Here is an 18,102-nt window from a genome sequence, read left to right as displayed (position 1 = left end):
ACCATGCGGGCCTCGCAGGCCAAGTTCTGAAGATAATGCAGTAGCTCTGCACTTAGGGGCCTGTTCACATGGCACAGAGGAGAGCTGTAAAGACAGCAGGCGCAGGCTCAGGAGACTGTCACATGCGCTGCTCACAGAACTAACTACAGCTCGTACTAAACCTAAGTCACCAGCCGTTACTACTGTGTCCACAGAGGCCGCCGATTCATATTGCGAACCCATTTGTAATAGGCGGAGGCCACAAAGACCACGCACATGCAGCACCACGATGGCGGCCTAGCCAGAAAAACACGCGGGAGGCGACTATACACACACAAACCCCACACTTTATAGAAGAGCCGCAATGAGACGAGCACAGCGGTCACGTATGAGCTGTGGCGACCAGCACGACACCGCTACCGCCCGCAGACGAGCCTCACTTACCGGGCCGCCGCGAGGAAAAGGAGGAGTAGCGGCGCTCCTGCCATTTATATAGGACAGCGTAAACCGCGCCCATAATGTTCGTCATCTCCCCGTGTCACATCATCTCTGGTTTGACAGTCCTGTCGCTAGGCAGAGCAATTGGCCGCCATTTTTATGGTTAGATGAGAGGCGATCGCTCGTGTGTGTGAGATGTACAAGAATGACGGATTAGATGTACAAGAATGACGGATTTACGTCCACAGCGTCGCAATAAACCCTGTAACCACAGCAACATAGCAAATTAGTTATATGATGTTAACATTTCATTTTACAAAACGTAAAAGTCGTCGCCACAACGGCCATCTGAACGAGGCCTTAGGGTTGGTGAAATGTGTAATGATTGATTCAATGGATGTGATTATACATTTTTGAGCAAATATTTGTGCAAAGCCACTTCAGCCAGCAGGAGTAGGAACTTTTTAAAGTGAAATGTGCCAAATTTCAGGAAAAAAAAAATAAATCCAAAGATGACAAGACCAAAAGCACAACCCTGACATTTAACACATCGGTCCCTGTCCCCAATGGGGTTCACAATCTAATCAACCTACCAGTATGTTTTGGAGTGTGGGAGGAAACCGGAGGACGCAGAGGAAACCCACGCAAACACGGAGAGAACATACAAACTCTTTGCAGATGTTGACCCTGGAATGAATTAGGTGAGGACAGGAGAAACACAAGACAAAATCATCATACATAACCTCCTGATGGTGCTAAGGAACCACACTAGGCATTACACTTCCTAATTAAAGAATATCTACCATCCACATCTAGCATGATAAACACTAATAGATACATGCACTGTGACTGTGGTAATCTTTTATTTGTTATCCATGCCCTCCTTCGTAAAAACAACTTTTTAAATTATGCTTATGAGCCAGAAGGGCTTTGGGGGTGTTAACAGAGCCCCTCAGTGCTGTAGATTCACAGCCTGTTACAATGAGAAGAACATGCCCCCCCAGCTGCTTTCTGCCTATGTAACAGCAGCAGAAAGTAGTGATGTGTCATTTGCAAATGAGCCGGCTCTAAAAACAGGCTCTTGTTCGTGAACGACCTGAGCCGGCTCACCTCAATGAGCCGATGGATCACTTAACCCCGCCCATATCCAGCTCACCATGCCCCCTTAACCTGATGCAATCGCGTTAAAAGTGGAATGGCGTGGGGGTGTTGACTGTCCTGCGGCTCCCTATTATATATTTTATAGGGAGGCATTCAGGAGCCAGAAGAGCCGGAATTCCCACCACTAGCAGAAAGTTCAGGGGGAATGGAGACCTGCTCTGCTCTGTTATGCTGATCTCTGGGGACAGGGGCTGCTGGCTATTTACTAGGGGGTATGGGCTGCTGGCTATATACGGTAGGGCAGGGGCAGGCTGTATACTGGGGGACAGGGCTGACTGGCTATATACTGGGGGACTGGTTGGCTATATACAGGGGGCATGGGCTAGCTAGCTATATCCTGGGGGCTTGTGGTGGCTGGCTATATACTGGGGGTCAGGAGCTGGCTAGCTCTACACTAGAGTGCATGAACTGAATTGCTATATACTGGGGGCATTAGCAGGCTGGCTGGCTATATACTTGGTGGAGGCTGTGACCAACGCATTTCCCACTCTAGGCTTATACTTGAGTTAATAGGTTTTCCCAGTTTTCTTGTGTTAAAATTAGGTACCTTGGCTTATACTCGGGTTGGCTTATACTCAAGTATATACAGTATCAGGTAACAAGCATGGAGAAGAGACAAAAGCCATTCTCAATAATATTGAGAGTACATGCTCTTGTAGAAGTGTTTTTGTCACTGAGCGCTTTTCTTTTCTCACTTGTCATATAATCATTGGGGTTCAATCTTGTGTACCATATGCTTCCAACAGACTAGCAATGTACATAAAGTTGTGCAATTATTATTTAGCATTTTTACATTATCAATCTAAATTCTACTGACCAAAAATGGACAAGGTCCTGGGAAGCACAAGTATTTAGACTCCACCTATCATTGGGGACCTTAAGATATTGCAGTGAAGACACACATGGACCATGATATTACACCTATGACCATTGCATCTGAATAAAAAATGGCTTAGTATTGTACAAAATGGCAAATGACCAAATGATTGTTTCAAATTGTGCCAGGCCGCATTCACATGACTGAGGAATGTATATCCTGCCACAAATTTGCAGCCGGATATTGGTCCCTATAGACAGCTATGGCGCCCGCAAAAGAGATGTGCTGCACAATTTCCTATGGAGAGGGGAGGGGTGAGCAGCGCTCCTCCCCCCTCCTCCCCAGCTACGGCCGGGCCGGCATACGTTATGCTGTGAACGTGTGGATGTAGCCTAAGTCTGTTAAGGGCTGAATGTGTGTAAATGTTGGAATGTATCCGGTCACTAAGATTCATATTACTAAAGCACTTTAACTATAATTGTATGAATTGATTTTTAATAGTTTGATGAAATTACATTATATGTTAGTACATAAATGAAATTTCTGAACCTATAATATACACTCACCGGCCACTTTATTTGGTTCACCTGTCCAACTGCTCATTAACACTTAATTTCTAATCAGCCAATCACATGGCGGCAACTCAGTGCATTTAGGCATGTAGACATGGTCAAGACAATCTCCTGCAGTTCAAACCGAGCATCAGTATGGGGAAGAAAGGTGATTTGAGTGCCTTTGAACGTGGCATGGTTGTTGGTGCCAGAAGGGCTGGTCTGAGTATTTCAGAAACTGCTGATCTACTCGGATTTTCACGCACAACCATCTCTAGGGTTTACAGAGAATGGTCCGAAAAAGAAAAAACATACAGTGAGCGGCAGTTCTGTGGGCGGAAATGCCTTGTTGATGCCAGAGGTCAGAGGAGAATGGGCAGCCTGGGGTTCGATCTGATAGAAAGGCAACAGTGACTCAAGCATGGATCCATCCTGCCTTGTATCAACGGTTCAGGCTGGTGGTGGTGGTGTCATGGTGTGGGGAATATTTTCTTGGCACTCTTTGGGCCCCTTGGTACCAATTGAGCATCGTTGCAACGCCACAGCCTACCTGAGTATTGTTGCTGACCATGTCCATCCCTTTATGACCACAATGTACCCAACATCTGATGGCTACTTTCAGCAGGATAATGCGCCATGTCATAAAGCTGGAATCATCTCAGACTGGTTTCTTGAACATGACAATGAGTTCACTGTACTCAAATGGCCTCCACAGTCACCAGATCTCAATCCAATAGAGCATATTTGGGATGTGGTGGAACGGGAGATTTGCATCATGGATGTGCAGCCGACAAATCTGCGGCAACTGTGTGATGCCATCATGTCAATATGGACCAAAATCTCTGAGGAATGCTTCCAGAACCTTGTTGAATCTATGCCACAATGAATTAAGGCAGTTCTGAAGGCAAAAGGGGGTCCAACCCGTTACTAGCATGGTGTACTTAATAAAGTGGCCGGTGAGTGTATGTGCTCTGCTGTGCCAGTGTCATCCGGATGGTTCTGGTGTATTTCTCACAGTGTATTTGTTTTTAAATGTCTGTCGTTCAATGTAATTAGGCAAATCTCCTCTCTTCATGTGTTAATGCCATGTATGAACGTGCCCTGTGGAAACACATATGCGTTCTGGTAAAGCTCCTCCCTGTTGCATATTTCCAATGCAGTAAAAACTAAACAAACAATGCAAAGTGGGAAAGTGGCCTGAGTTTTTCTGTATTGCACCTGCTTTATAACCAGAATCTGGTTGTTGACGTCTTCAAATTAGACCAGACTTCCCAAAATTATTCCCAAAAAATGTTTGAAAAAGTTGTGCAAAAATAACAGATCACCCCCTAAGACAAATCAAAGAAGTGGGACAGACACGGTTTTTGGCTGCTGTCCTTCTATCCCGGGCAGCTGGGAGATTGTCCCGGGCTGCCCTCTCTCCCCATCTTTGTCCTGCCACCTCCTGGTCCGGGGCCAGTTGGAGGCGGGACCAGCTCCTGATACCTCCTCACATGACTCCTTCACATATGTGAGGAAGCTCTATCCCTCCCCCAAGCTACAGTCAGAGAAGAAGTTACTGCTGCTTGGGAACGAGGAAAGGCAAGTCAAAGAGGTTTTTTTGTGTAATAACCACAGGGACCACAGGAAGAGGAGGATAAGGGGCAGGGCCATAGTTGTATGCTAGAGAACACGGGGCCACAGGAGGAGGTGAGAGTACAGAAGCTGTTGGAGGACAGGGGGCCACAGGAGGAGGACTTGCACAGGAGGCCACAGGAGGAGGCTGGAGCACAGGATTCCACATAAGGAGGCTGGAGCATAGGGAGGCCATAGAGGCAGGAGCACAGAAGGAGGCGGGAGCACAGAAGGAGGCCACAAGAGGAAGAAGCAGAGCAGGGGACCACAGGGGTGGCTGTAGGACAGGAAGCCACAGGAGGAGGATGGAAAACAGGAGAAGGCTGGAGCACAGGGGGCCACAGGAGGAGGTTTGAACACAGGAGGCCACAGGGGGAGGCTGGATGAGAGGAGGAGGTTTGAACACAGGAAGCCACAGGTTCAGGCTGGAGGACAGGAAGCCACAGGAGGAGGCTAAAGAACAGGAGGCCACAGTGGGAGGCTGGAGAACAGGAAGAGGCTGGTAAACAGGAAGCCACAGTAGGAGGCTGGATGACAGGGGCCACAGGAGGAGGCAACAATAAGGGAGAATGTAGGATAGGGGGGCCACAGTAAAAGATAGAAGAGACAGAAGATAGAGAACAGGGGCCACATGATGTGAGGAGTACAGATAGTATTATGTATAAGTTTGATGAGAAAAAAATAAAATTGCAAAACCAAATGTAAAAAAAAGGATAAGAAGAAAGAGCAGTTTTATATATTGCTGAGTTGCATTAGGGGATATTATACGGGTCCATAGGGAGGTTGCCAATGTAAAGGGGCATTACACTATGTGGGGGCCATTAACTCTAACTGTCACTCTAAAAAAAACTAAAGTAAGCAAGTAAGCAACTCCTTGCGCTACCCCAGTAATAGCAGTGTTAAACACTGCACTTCCATAACCTCAGAACGCCGGATCAATCTTACAGCGTTCTGGCATATTCATGAGGGGGCGGTCCAAGGCACTGCTTCTTCCCCTGACCACCCCTCCCACACCATAGGCGCTGACTGCCAGGCTTCATTCAGCGGTCACCGCCTCCTCGGACCACTAGTGATGGCAATTACAGCTATTCTTAGTGAGCTGTCTCATTAGGCTCCGCTCACTAAGAAGAGCGTCTCTTCTGGCTCCTGTACGGCTCCCTATTAAATATTTAATCGGTATATAATAGATACAATCAGTCACCCCATTGTATCGTATTATAGGGGGCATGATGAGCCAGTTACGGGCGGGGATACGTGAGCCATCGGCTCACTAAGACGAGCCGGCTCCCGTTGTTCGTGAACAAGAGCCAGCTCTTAGAGCCGGCTCATTCACAAACAACACATCCCTACGGACCACCCCCTCAGGCCTCATTAACCCTTTATCCACCCATGACGTAATATCACAGGTCGGCTGCGGGAGCATGGAATAGGGTCACGGGTTGAGCCCTCTTCATAGCCGGTAAGTCTTTGCTACATATTCCAGCAAAGACTTACCAGTAACACATCGTCGCCAGCAAAGCTGCCGGCGGCTTCAAAGAGATTGCGGGACCCGACACTCCATCTCCCTTCCAAGGCAGCCATCCCTCACCTTTGCCCGTTCCCTTCTGCTCCGTGGTGCCCCACACACCTGTCGCTGTCCACCGGTGCCGATTTGGAGGCGGCCGCGGACTCCGCGCCGCTCCCCCACACTTCCCTGCAGCCGGCCACGTGACCCGCGCGGCGGCCCGATCCTAGCCGCCCGGTGCAGCGGCAGGTACACAGTGTTGTGCCGATCGCCGGGGAGATCCTCCTCTCTCCTGCAGCCTGAGACGCCGCTCCCACCACCGGAGGTGCCGCGGCAGCGCTCCAGCCAGCCCTGCATCCTGCTGGAGGCGCCATCTTGTGGGACTCCCCTGCGCTGCCTGAGGCCTAGGCGCGCAGGGTTAACCCTGACACTGCCGGACTGAGCCAGGACCAAGGTAGGGAAGTAATTCCCCTGCTGCTGCCCACCTCTGCCCTGGGGACCCCAAGTTGTGCAGCCCAGCACTGAGTCCTCCATACTCCCAGTGATCCCCTACTCCTGGGTTCTGTTTTATATTAACCCTTGCAGTGCCGCTGCAATACTCCACGTGGGTTTGGACTGTATCTCTGCTAACTACTGGACGCTAGGCTCCTTGATTGTTTATCACTGGCCCCCCCCTGCCCAGACGCCATGGGTAATCGGAGGAAGACGGCTAAATTGCTCAAAGCAGCGTCCGGGGCGTCTGCTCCTCCATCGGATGATGAATCCGTCCATGAAGATCCTCCATTGCAGTCCCTGGAACCCCTGGATGCGCAGGAATGCTCCACATCCCAAGCCGTTCTTGCACAGATACAGTCAAACGCTGCCAAAAAGTTGGGGAGATTCTCCCGCACACAGCCCTGCTCTCCTCAGGGGTCCCCAAACTCCTCTCCCTCCCTCTTTGAAGGCTCCCAGAGCCCGCCACAGCTTGTAAGCTATGAAGAGGGTGCTGATCCGTCTGACGCGGCCACGGAGTTGGATCGGAAATTTGCAGAGGTGCTGGCGGCCATTAACGGGTGCCAATCCAAACTGGTCACCAAGGTGGATGAGCTGCGACAGGACTTTGTTCTTTTAAGACACGATGTCCACAAAGCTAAAGAGCAAATTACAGAAACTGAACGCAGAATATCTGAGGTGGAAGATGTCCAGAGGCCTATGCCGACACAGATCAGAGAGCTTCAGCGCCAAATGTCTGCATCCATCGACAGAGCTGATGACCTTGAAAACCGCCTGCGACGGAACAACGTCAGAGTGGTTGGCCTCCCCGAAAAAGTGGAGGGGTCTGACCCTGTATCCTTTTTTGAAAATTGGCTCAAAAATATGCTTCCTGCAGATACCTTCTCCCCGTTCTTCACAGTGGAAAGGGCCCATCGAGTGCCATCCCGCCCTGGCCCTCCAGGGGGCAATCCAAGACCCTTCTTGGCCTGACTGCTGCACTTTAGGGACAGGGACTCTATCCTCAGGGCTGTCCGTACCAAGGGAGAAATTCTCTATGCCAACAGCAGAGTGTCCTTCTACCCTGATTTTTCTGCATCGGTCAGGAAACAACGCGCACAATTCACCGAGGTCCGTGCCCGTCTCCGTGACAAGGGGTATAAATACTCCATGATGTACCCTTCCAAGCTCCGAATTGTGGACGGCCAGAAGACTCGATTCTTCACCTGCCCAACCGAAGCACTTCACTGGGCTGATGCAGCCCCTCGGGCTCCTGCTGGGAGGCCCGCACCTCCTGTGTGACTGGATTCATATCCTTTTATCTGATATGCAATGACAGTACTGGACTTAGTCCTGAATAGTTATCTAGGGGTCCCAAATCACTGTTACAGTTTTCTAATATTTGTTTACACATTACGTGCCTCACAAATGTACCCTGTGATTGATTTGCGTTCTCTTTTTGGTCATCTTGACCAGTGCGCCACATATGGCACTTCCCTCTCTCCCTCCTCCCCTCCTTCTCCCTCCCCCCCCTCCTCCCCCCTCACCCTGTTACCACTACCTCCCTACGTCTCCCTCCTTTCTCCCCCCCCCCTCCCCTATCTCCTCTTTGGTTCTCTCTAAATATGGCTGCCTAATAACCTCCTGCTCATCTATTCATTAAGGGTTGAAGGTCCTGGGACAAATGGTGTAGGTTTGTCTTGAGTTAGGGACCACTGTTCTACTATTTGACTGTTAATGGGTATAGGTCTACACTACTGCTGTTAGGGTGTTAGACAGGGGGTTTGTATTCTTGGGATTGTTAGTACAGTTCTGGTTATATTTGTAATGCTCACTGTTGTCTGTCTGTCTATGTCTCTGTGGTGTGAAGGGATGAATGCTTGGTTGCTCACGTCTCCTTCCCCACACCCTTTTCCCTTCCGCTGATGTGTCTGCACTTAAGGTAATGAGTTGGAATGTGAGGGGACTTAACTCCAAATTCAAGAGGGCTCTGATGTTAGATGTCATTAAGCGTCAGGCCCCCCATATTGTATGTATCCAAGAGACACACCTTACGGGTCAGAAGGTCCTCTCTCTGAAGCGGGCCTGGGTGGCTAGAGGTTATCATTCCTCCTACTCTGTTTATGCCAGGGGAGTATCCATACTCATATCCAAAGCACTTCCCATAGAGGTCATACAGGTAGCGCCGGATCACTTTGGCCGTTATGTGGTCGTACATTGCGCCTTGTGGGGCTTTACCTTTACTATAGCGTCTATTTATGTCCCCCCTCCCTTTGATCCAGCTGTATTGCACCTAATATCCAGTAAACTGGCTGCTATGCCTCCAAGCCCGTTACTCTGCATTGGTGACTTCAATGCTGTCCCTAATCCCTCCCTGGATCGCACAAGTGGCCCGGCCCATCTGAATGAGTGGCTCACTTCTCTAGACCTCGCCGATGTTTGGCGTAGTAAACACCCTCAAGAGAGAGAATATTCATTCTATTCCTCTGTTCATAAGAGCTTCTCTCGGATTGATCTGGCCTTTGTCTCCCCTGATATGATGCAGCACGTTGATCAGGTATCCTATTGCCCGCGCAGTGCATCAGACCACTCCGCCTTGCTCATCAGTCTCCTTATAGGCCCCCCCAGCGACTCCCGCTTATGGCGCCTGCACCCGGCCTGGCTCCCATCCCCAGCGGTCCAGAGTACTGTTAGGGCAGCGCACAGCGAGTTCTGGGATGTACACTCAACCCATCCTGACCCCCTTCTAGTCTGGGACTCGTACAAGTCCTCGGTGCGGGGAGCATTCATGTCGGGGGTAGCTGGCCATAGGAAGTCTTTAAATGCGCAGGAGGAAAGGCTGACGGCTGTACTGGTGACTGCAGAAAAGGATTATCTAGAGAAACCTACTCCGGGGAATAAAAAGACTTGGGCTCAGGCGCAGAGGAACCATCTAGCTCTAGTGAAGGAGCGCACCAGCAAGCGCCTGCTAGCCAGGGAGGCGTCCATCTTTGAATTCGGAGATAAAAACGGGAAGCTGCTTGCGTATCTATTGCGGGCTGAACGCCCCTGTGCTTCCGTTCCCTCTATTATCAATGGTAACGGAGCATTGATCACAGAATACTATTCTTCTCTTTACAGCTCCAGATTGTCCGCCTCTTCCGTCGAGATCTCCAGATTCCTTGACAGTCTTCCACTTTGGAGGCTCACACAGGCACAGTCATCGGAGCTTGATGCTCCGCTCTCGGCGGAGGAGGTGGAACTGGCCATCCAATCGTTGCCCCCCGGTAAGACACCTGGACTTGATGGGCTGGGAGGTGAGTGGTATAGGGATAACTGTGAGACTCTGGTCCCCCATCTTCTTAGCCTGTACTCCGATGCGCTTGACAGCGGTTCCCTCCCTGACTCCATGCGAGAGGCCCTTATTGTAGTTCTTCCTAAGCCTGGTAAGGACCCGCTACTTCCCGACTCATACCGCCCAATTTCCCTCCTAAACTCAGATGTTAAAATACTAGCAAAAATTCTGGCAACAAGGCTTAACAAAGTAATATTATCCTTGGTTCACCCGGACCAGACAGGCTTTATGCCAGGGAGGGGAACTGACATAAATATACAAAGGCTACACCTGAACATTGCAGAGGCAGAGAAGTCTTCAGACCCTGGGTTTATATTGTCCTTAGACAATTGTAAGGCGTTTGACTCTGTGGAATGGACATATCTGTGGACCCTTTTGCCTAGAATGGGTTTTGGCCCCCGATTTACAGCATTGGTTAAACTACTGTATAACGAGCCCAAGGCTAGGGTACGGACTAATCTTAATATCTCACCTACTCTCCCTATGGCCAGGGGCACTAGACAGGGTTGCCCACTATCTCCCCTCCTCTTTGCACTCGCCATTGAACCCCTTGCTGTGGCGATCCGCCACTCTGAGGGCATTATAGGCATAACTAGAGGTACTATTATTGAAAAGGTATCTCTCTATGCTGATGATACACTTGTATACCTTGGGCCCCTCTCTGGAATCCCTTCTGTCCCTGATAGAATGCTATGGGGGGTTCTCAGGTCTCCGGGTTAACTGGGACAAATCGTCCCTCTTTCCCTTATCTGATGTAGGGGTACGCTCCCTCCCCGTCCCAGTCCAGGTGGTGTCCACCCTTAAATATCTGGGAGTCCAGGTGTCACGCAAGGTCCAGGCATATACGGAGTTAAACATTACACCCCTAATAGCTGCAACGGAATCGCGCCTAAAAGCCTGGTCCACTCTCACCCTGTCTCTGTACGGGTGTATTAACATATTTAAAATGATTTTTCTCCCAAAATTTCTATACCTTTTTCATGCCTGTCCTATACTGCTTCCTAAGAGCCTGTTTAAACGCATAGACGGCATTCTCAGGTCCTTCTACTGGCAGAGTGGTGCCCCGCGATTCAGTTTAGCGCTGCTTCAAGCTCCCAAGTCTTGGGGTGGACTGGCTGCCCCGGATCTGTATCTTTATTACCTGGCTTCCCAGCTAGTATATGCCCAGTGGTGGATAGATATAGACATGGGTAATGCAGCTACTGCACTGGCTGGTGCCCTGGTAGGTTCCTACGAAGCCCTTACAAACCTGCTGTACAGATATAAGTCCCCATCTGATACCCCACTTCCCCTACGTACGATAGCGGTGTGCTGGCGTAGGGCGCAATCCCTGGTAGAGCTAAGCAGCTCTCCCCCTCTCTCGCCTAGGACTCCATTGTGGCTCAATCCGTGGCTCTCTCACTTCCTCTCCCTCCCAGGCTGGACAATGTGGGGGGCGGCGGGGGTGAAATTTGTAGGTCAGCTCTTATCCCCGGAAGCAGAATTACTCAGCTTTAACGAGATAAGGGAGAGACTTACTGTACCCAATACGGCCAACTTCCATTACACGCAACTGCGACACGCATTCAAAGCCCAATTCGGCTCCTTCAGCCTGACAGTGAAATTCTCCAAACTGGAGACTCTGATGAATACCCCGGACCTCCCTAAGCCACTCACTCAGAGCTATGCTCTCCTACAAGAGCAAAAGTCCAGACCGTTTGATAGAGCCCGTGAATGCTGGAGACAAGATATCCCTGACCTGTCAGATGATGACTGGAGGGAGGTCGAACTGTCCTACTTCACATCTGTAGTGAGTGCGAGGGACTTCCTGATCCAATCTAAATTCCTCCATCGAGTATATTTCACCCCTGCTAGACTATTCCGTATGGGAGCAATGCCTAATGATCTTTGCTTTCGCTGTCAGGCTGAAGTCGGATCCTTCCTGCATTGTGTCTGGTCCTGCCCTAGGGTTCTTGTCTTCTGGTCCGAAGTGCTGGAGTTCCTAAATCTACACTTTGATTTCCCACGATTAATGTCTCCCTCTGTGTATCTCCTCGGCATCATAAATGAAGTTGTCAATGGCCACTATGACAAAATTTTCTTTAGGTTTGTCTTATACTACGCCCGAAAAGTGGTGGTGATGACTTGGAAGGACCAGGAGCCCCCTCCATTAAAAAGATGGATATTACTCATTAACAGTGTCATTCCCCACTACCGGTCCCTGTATACCAACAGGAAGTGTCCCCAGAAGTTTGATCGCATCTGGTCCAGATGGTGCGCGACTCCCCATACAGCCTTATAATCACGTGTGGTATCAGCTTCTCACCATAATGAAGGAGACTGAGCGTGCTGGTATGTGTGTGTGTGTGTGTGACTGATTGTCTATGTGTAAACAGTTATTTGTGTTGTATCAAGATGTCTGGCTGCAGTATCCTGCTATCATTTACTGTGTAATACCCCTCAGTTAGTTTTGAAACGCAGCAAGAACCTGACTGTTACCATGGCTGTTGCTTAATAATCCTGTAATGGGGGGAAGGAAATATGTGACAGACAATCTTGTTCTATGGTTTTGTTTATTATAATTGTATAAAATTTCAAAAAACTGCAAAAATAAATACTTTTTTAAAAAAAAGAGATTGCGGCGCATGTGTGGAGCCATCTTGTTGAAGACCTTCGCTCCCAGTTATGTCATCAGGGAGTGGCGATTGGTTGTAATGTATGAGGAGTGTAATGTATGAGGCGGCAAATCCCCATATACTGCCAAACTGTAGTATGGCAGTATATGGTAGGATCAACCAGATAACCCAGGGTTAAAGAACTCCAGGGGGTCTGTAAAATAATAAAAGTAAAAATTAAAAAAGTTTTAAAAAATTAAAAACACCTAAAAATTCAAATTACCGCCCTTTCCCTAGAAGTCATATAAATATAAATAAACAGTAAAAATAATAAACACATTAGGTATCCCCTGCATCCTATAAATCAGTGAGTTTCAACCTTTTTTGAGCCGCGGCACACTTTTTATACTTAGAAAATCCTGGGGCACACCACCAACCAAAATAGCACAAAATGACACTAAAACAGTCATATTATACATATAGTTAATAATATAGATTCTAAATTTATTTTACTCACTCACCTGGGTCTGTTTCGATAAACACAAAAGGGATATCCTGGCAGGAATGGTGGAAAGACATGAGGCCAGAGTACAAGTGCCAGCATGCATATGAGCTGGTACTTGTAGTACTCCAGCCACATGACTATAGTATTTCTCATTTTACATCGCTGCGCATTGCCGGGAAACAAAACACAGGGGGCACCATAGTTTGGGGAACTTTCCCCATGGCACACCCGACCATGTGTCGCGGCACACTGGTTGAAAATCACTGCTATAAATAGTAGCATTGAAAACTTCATCATTCGCTAAAAATGACACCACCCACAGCTCCTACACCAAAGTATGAAAAAGTTATTAGCGCCAGAAATGGCAAAACCTAAATAAAAAATTTTATACAGGAGGTTTTAATTTTTGTAAATATATGAAAACATTTGAAAACCTATACAAACTTGGTATCCCCGTCAGGGCCGGCGTCAGCACCCAGCATACCCGGGCAAGTGCCGGGCCCACAGCTTCCAGAAGGGCCCACGGCACTCTTCTCACTGACGCTTCTCAACTGGGCTGCTCGGCAGGTGATCCTGCAGAGCAAGGGGGTTGCTCAGTAAAAGGGCAGGACCGGGACAGACACTCACTGCAGGGAAAGAGTCCATTCACCGGCAAACATCAGTGGGGTGAGATACGTGTACTGCTTGAGCTTCAACACACTTGAGCTGCGTGCAGTCAGTGTTGTGAAATTCCACAGCCGAGCACTCACTCAGCTGCACTGCTCTACGGCACAGTGCGGGCTCGGAGCATTACCGAAAGCAGCATAATTTACAAGCAGCAGAGCTGAACACACCATGCTACCATGTGCCGTCCTGCAGAAGTGTCAGTGTTATAGATCTTCCGGGAAAGACAGCGGGAGATCAGAGGTTAAATCAGAGAAACAGGGTCATAAAACACATCGCTGCCAGTCTGTGGGTTATACTGTTTTTAAAGAATAGCTGACTGGCCAGCAGATAAACTAAGCTGGACTTCTAATTCAATGTTCTATATAAAATACTGCAGTTTCAACAAAGGGCATTACTTAGACAACTGTATACATTTTTATAAACTCAATTGCATCAGAATGTCTCTGTACACATTGCAGGATGCTGCCTGGCTGACGACTGCATGCCGCCTGTGTCTCTGCTGCACAGAATATGCTGCGTTGAAGCTTATGGCATAATAGATGATGAGGATAGTGAGAGCCTTGGACCTGCATGAGGGGAAGTAATTTTCATTATTTGTTATTTACTGGCCACATTCATTTATAAAACTGAGGGACTATATACAGGCAGTCCCTGGGTTACGTACAAGATAGGTTCTGAAGGTTTGTTCTTAAGTTGAATTTGTATGTAAGTCGAACCTGTATATTTTATAATTGTAGTTCAAGGCAATTTTTTTTGCCCCAGTGACAATTGGAGTTTCAAAATTTTTTGCTGTAATGGGACCAAGGATTATCAATAAAGCTTCATTACAGACACCTTACAGCTGATCATTACAGTCTGGGGCTATAGTAAAGCATCCAGAGAGCTTCACCAGAGGTCACAGTGGGCAGAGGGGTCCGTCTTTACCAACGGGGTCGTCTGTAAGTCAGTTGTCCTTAAGTAGGGGACCGCCTGTATATTAACTTGCAATATTCACTGCTCTGTTGCCCAGGGGCCTACCGAATCCTGGAGCCGGCCCTGATCCCCGTATTCGCGCCGACCCAAAGAATAAAGTAGACATGTTATTTGACCAATTCACTACATTTTTCACCAATTTCACTACATTTGGAATTTTTTCCAGCTTCCCAGTACATGGCATGGAATATTAAATACCATCACTATGAAGTGCAATTTGTTACGCAAAAAACAAGCCCTCACAGAGCTATTTACGTGTAAAAAAAAAAAAATTATAGATTTTTGAAGGTAGTGAGTGGAAAAATGGAAATGAAAAAACACACAAGGGCCCGCTCTTTATAGAGGACCTATCACCCATAATTCCGGCACCGGGAAGTAAGCAGCTCTTAGTGCTTAAACAAACGCCGCAGTGTTAGAAGGAACACTGCGGCGAAGTACAAGCAGTGTTGGGGTGTCACCGCCAGCCTATGGAGTGAGCGGGGCGGTCCTTAGTGTTAGATAGCGTTGCCGAAGGTTTCCATTAACGCTATCCTTCTAGCACTGCAGTGTTTGTTTAAGCACTAGGAGCTGTTTACTTTGGTAAGCGGCTCCTATTGCAGAAATTATGGGTGACAGGTCCTGTTTAAAGGGTTATGGTCGATATTATACTATGCTTGCGTGTGGTTCAATGACTTTTTGCCCCTCTTTCTCTTGCCCAAAAGTTGGGAGTTACGTAAACCTCTTCAGCAGCCAATGTGCAGTTCCATGTAAAACTATCACTCCCTTCAGCCCTACAACATTCAGTCCCATATAATGCAGTCGAGTGGGGCACACCCCTTCTTCCCTCCCTCCCCTCCGCACACACAGTCACACAGGTGTAGTCAGACACTGGCGCTGCTGCTTCCTGCTCTGTGCACGGTTCTGTAGTGTGGGAAGCCCCGCCCCTTCCCCTGACATCACCGCCACTAGGAGCCGCCCCGCTGTAGACCCGCAGTGACAGGGTTCCGTTTCCCTGTTCCTCCTCTGTGTAATGAATGGTGCTGGGCGCACAGTCTCAGCCTCCAGTTGCTGTGCTTTCTAGGCATCCATTAGAAGGTAAGCTGCCTGCTCCCGGCTCCTCACAGCTGCACATGTGTTGCATTGGTGTAGTAGTGTCACAGGTGAAGGCATGTCACAGCAAGTTGTGCAGAGCTCTGCTTCTGGCAATGAGGAACATCAGTGGACAAGACCCGCCCCCCCCTAATGAGAATATCTATTATACATTAGATGAAAGTACCTTATATACTGAATGTCCTGAGATTTCCAACCTGTGACTTTCCTCCATGGGGTGGGGGAGCTGTGCAGCTTTTCATGTACATGTATGTACAGGTGAGGATCTATAGGGATCATAACCAATCACACATGTGTCATGTGTATGAGATCAAGGATCAGGTCTTGTATGGACATGCAGTTCACTACAAGATTAAAGGGATTTTACACAACATTGCAGACATTTTTGAGATCCGGCTGCATTTAAAGTTTGGCATCTTTTACAGTGTTTTTTTTTTTTTGTACATTCTGTTTGGTTTCAATGGATTCTTTGTATACAGCACAACTGCATCCAGATGTTTACTTTACCGGTTCTCTACCCCAGACCACCTAGAACAGTGATGGCGAACGTTTTAGTGGCCGAGTGCCCAAACTGCAACCCCAATCCCCCCTTATTTATCGTGAGTTGCCAACCAAAAATTAAAGCAGTAACTTATTGCTCCCTGTTCAATCGTGGGGGCGGCAGGAGGTTCTCCAAAGATAATTCGCCCCTGTCTACTCATTCTCCCTCTTCCTAAAGTCCCTAGTAACGAAGTAAGTATCAAAATATGACTGAAAGCAGCATCTTTTAAGTTGCTTGGAACTGCAGGAAGATTCTTTGAGTTCTGTCTGGTGTGCTGGGGCGATGGCCCGGGTGCCCACAGAAAGGGCCCTGAGTGCCACCTCTGGCACCCATGCCATAGGTTCGCCACCACTGACCTAGAATGTTACTCCTATTCCAGTCACTGCCCCACACCACTTAGAATGTTACTCCTGATCAGGTCAATGCTATACACCACCTAAAATGTTACTAACAATCCACTCTATGCCCTAGAATCCCCAAGAAAGTGGAATGGGGATCCCACACTAAACTAAAACTTCCTAACTTTCAAGGCCATTTGAACATGAACGTTTTAATATGGTCTTGTGCTTTCCCTACCGTAAATTTTTAATACAAAATATTAATTTCCTCTGCATGTTTTTTTTCTGCGCTGTGTAAATGGGATTGACATAAATCCTGTACCCTACAATGCTAATATATTACAATGCGGATATTCCACAGGAAAAAGCGCAGGGTTTCTGCAACTCGTAGATAATTCTCTGGCAAAAAACAATGAAGCTGAGATTTGTGTTTTATCAGTCTGCCCACACAACCCTAGGACCACAGAAAAAGACTGCCCAACCCGCAAACATTCATTTCATACAACACACAAAGATGCAACACTGAAATAATACAAGATCACTGCCCTATTAACTATTATCAGATTCTGGATCTCTCCTGAAAGATGTCCAAGTATATAAAAAAAAAACTGACATGCACAAGGTGCAGTATCTCTTTTTTTTTTTTTTTTTTTTTTTTTAGACTTCAGTGCAACATAAAAACTCACACCCTGCCATATATCAGCCAAAAGGCGGATACGTTGGCATTTGGCGGGTACTGGTGGTCTATAGAAATTTTTCGAAATTTATGCCATAAAACAATCATAATGTAATGTATAGTATACAATAATATATTATGATAATATCTCTGGCAGTAACAGGCAAATGATGAGGAGAGATGGTGTGTGAAGCCATCTGAATTCGCTTCTATGGGAGTAGTGAAAACATTGGGTCTGTGTCCCCGTTGTTTCAAATACTGCGCATATGTTGGGTAGGCAAGCTCACTGTACATGCATCGGCTAGACAGCAAGCCTAGCGGTGTCTGATTTTTTTTCATATAGTTTGGATGTGAGGGATGACAGTGGGGAGGCATGTCAGAATGGAGCTCCAGAAGGCAAAAATTGTGTGCATCAATGTCATAATAATGACATTATAAAGGTATGTCTGGGTGCAGTATGAGTGGCTCTGCGTGGCAGTGCCTGCTTTTTAACAGACTATCACCATCCCCACTGCTATCTTTAAAGGAATGATCCAGAAACTACTCACAAACCCACCCACTACCAGAAGCATTTTGGTTGTAAAAATTAGTGCTTCGGGGTTACTGGTCCGTAAATGTTTTTTAGCTTTACGGGGAAATAATTTTCCAGTCGGGTGAAGGGGGATATTAAGAAAATTTGTGTTGCATCCTTGCCTTGTACCTAAGCCCAATCTCTTGTGTGCCCAACAAGTACACCTCCCCCTTACTGGCCCCCATGTTTTTTAAAATGCTTCCTCTTAGTGGCCTAGACAAAGTCCCCAGCTCCCTCACTTCATTATGCTGACTTTGAGGGTCCTCCCATGACCTTAAAAT

General features: G+C 47.8%; 1 protein-coding gene across 2 annotated transcripts in view; it reads left to right on the top strand.

Annotated features, from left to right (window-relative positions):
• Positions 1-670: 670 nt before the first annotated feature.
• The window catches only part of MBOAT7 (membrane bound acylglycerophosphatidylinositol O-acyltransferase MBOAT7), a 43,280-nt gene continuing 25,848 nt past the window's right edge, over positions 671-18,102 (top strand). The window contains exon 1 of one of the 2 annotated variants that reach the window (XM_072156823.1): positions 671-1,118. The gene's annotated coding sequence lies outside the window, so the exon portion shown is untranslated. Of the gene's footprint in view, positions 1,119-15,454; positions 15,681-18,102 lie in introns of those variants that run through there. The other variant, XM_072156822.1, reaches the window with a different exon arrangement.

Source organism: Engystomops pustulosus, chromosome 6 (assembly GCF_040894005.1).
Source record: "Engystomops pustulosus chromosome 6, aEngPut4.maternal, whole genome shotgun sequence".
Taxonomy (NCBI): domain Eukaryota; kingdom Metazoa; phylum Chordata; class Amphibia; order Anura; family Leptodactylidae; genus Engystomops; species Engystomops pustulosus.
Note: the sequence above shows the minus strand (reverse complement) of the source record. Positions and strands in the feature narration are given on the sequence as shown.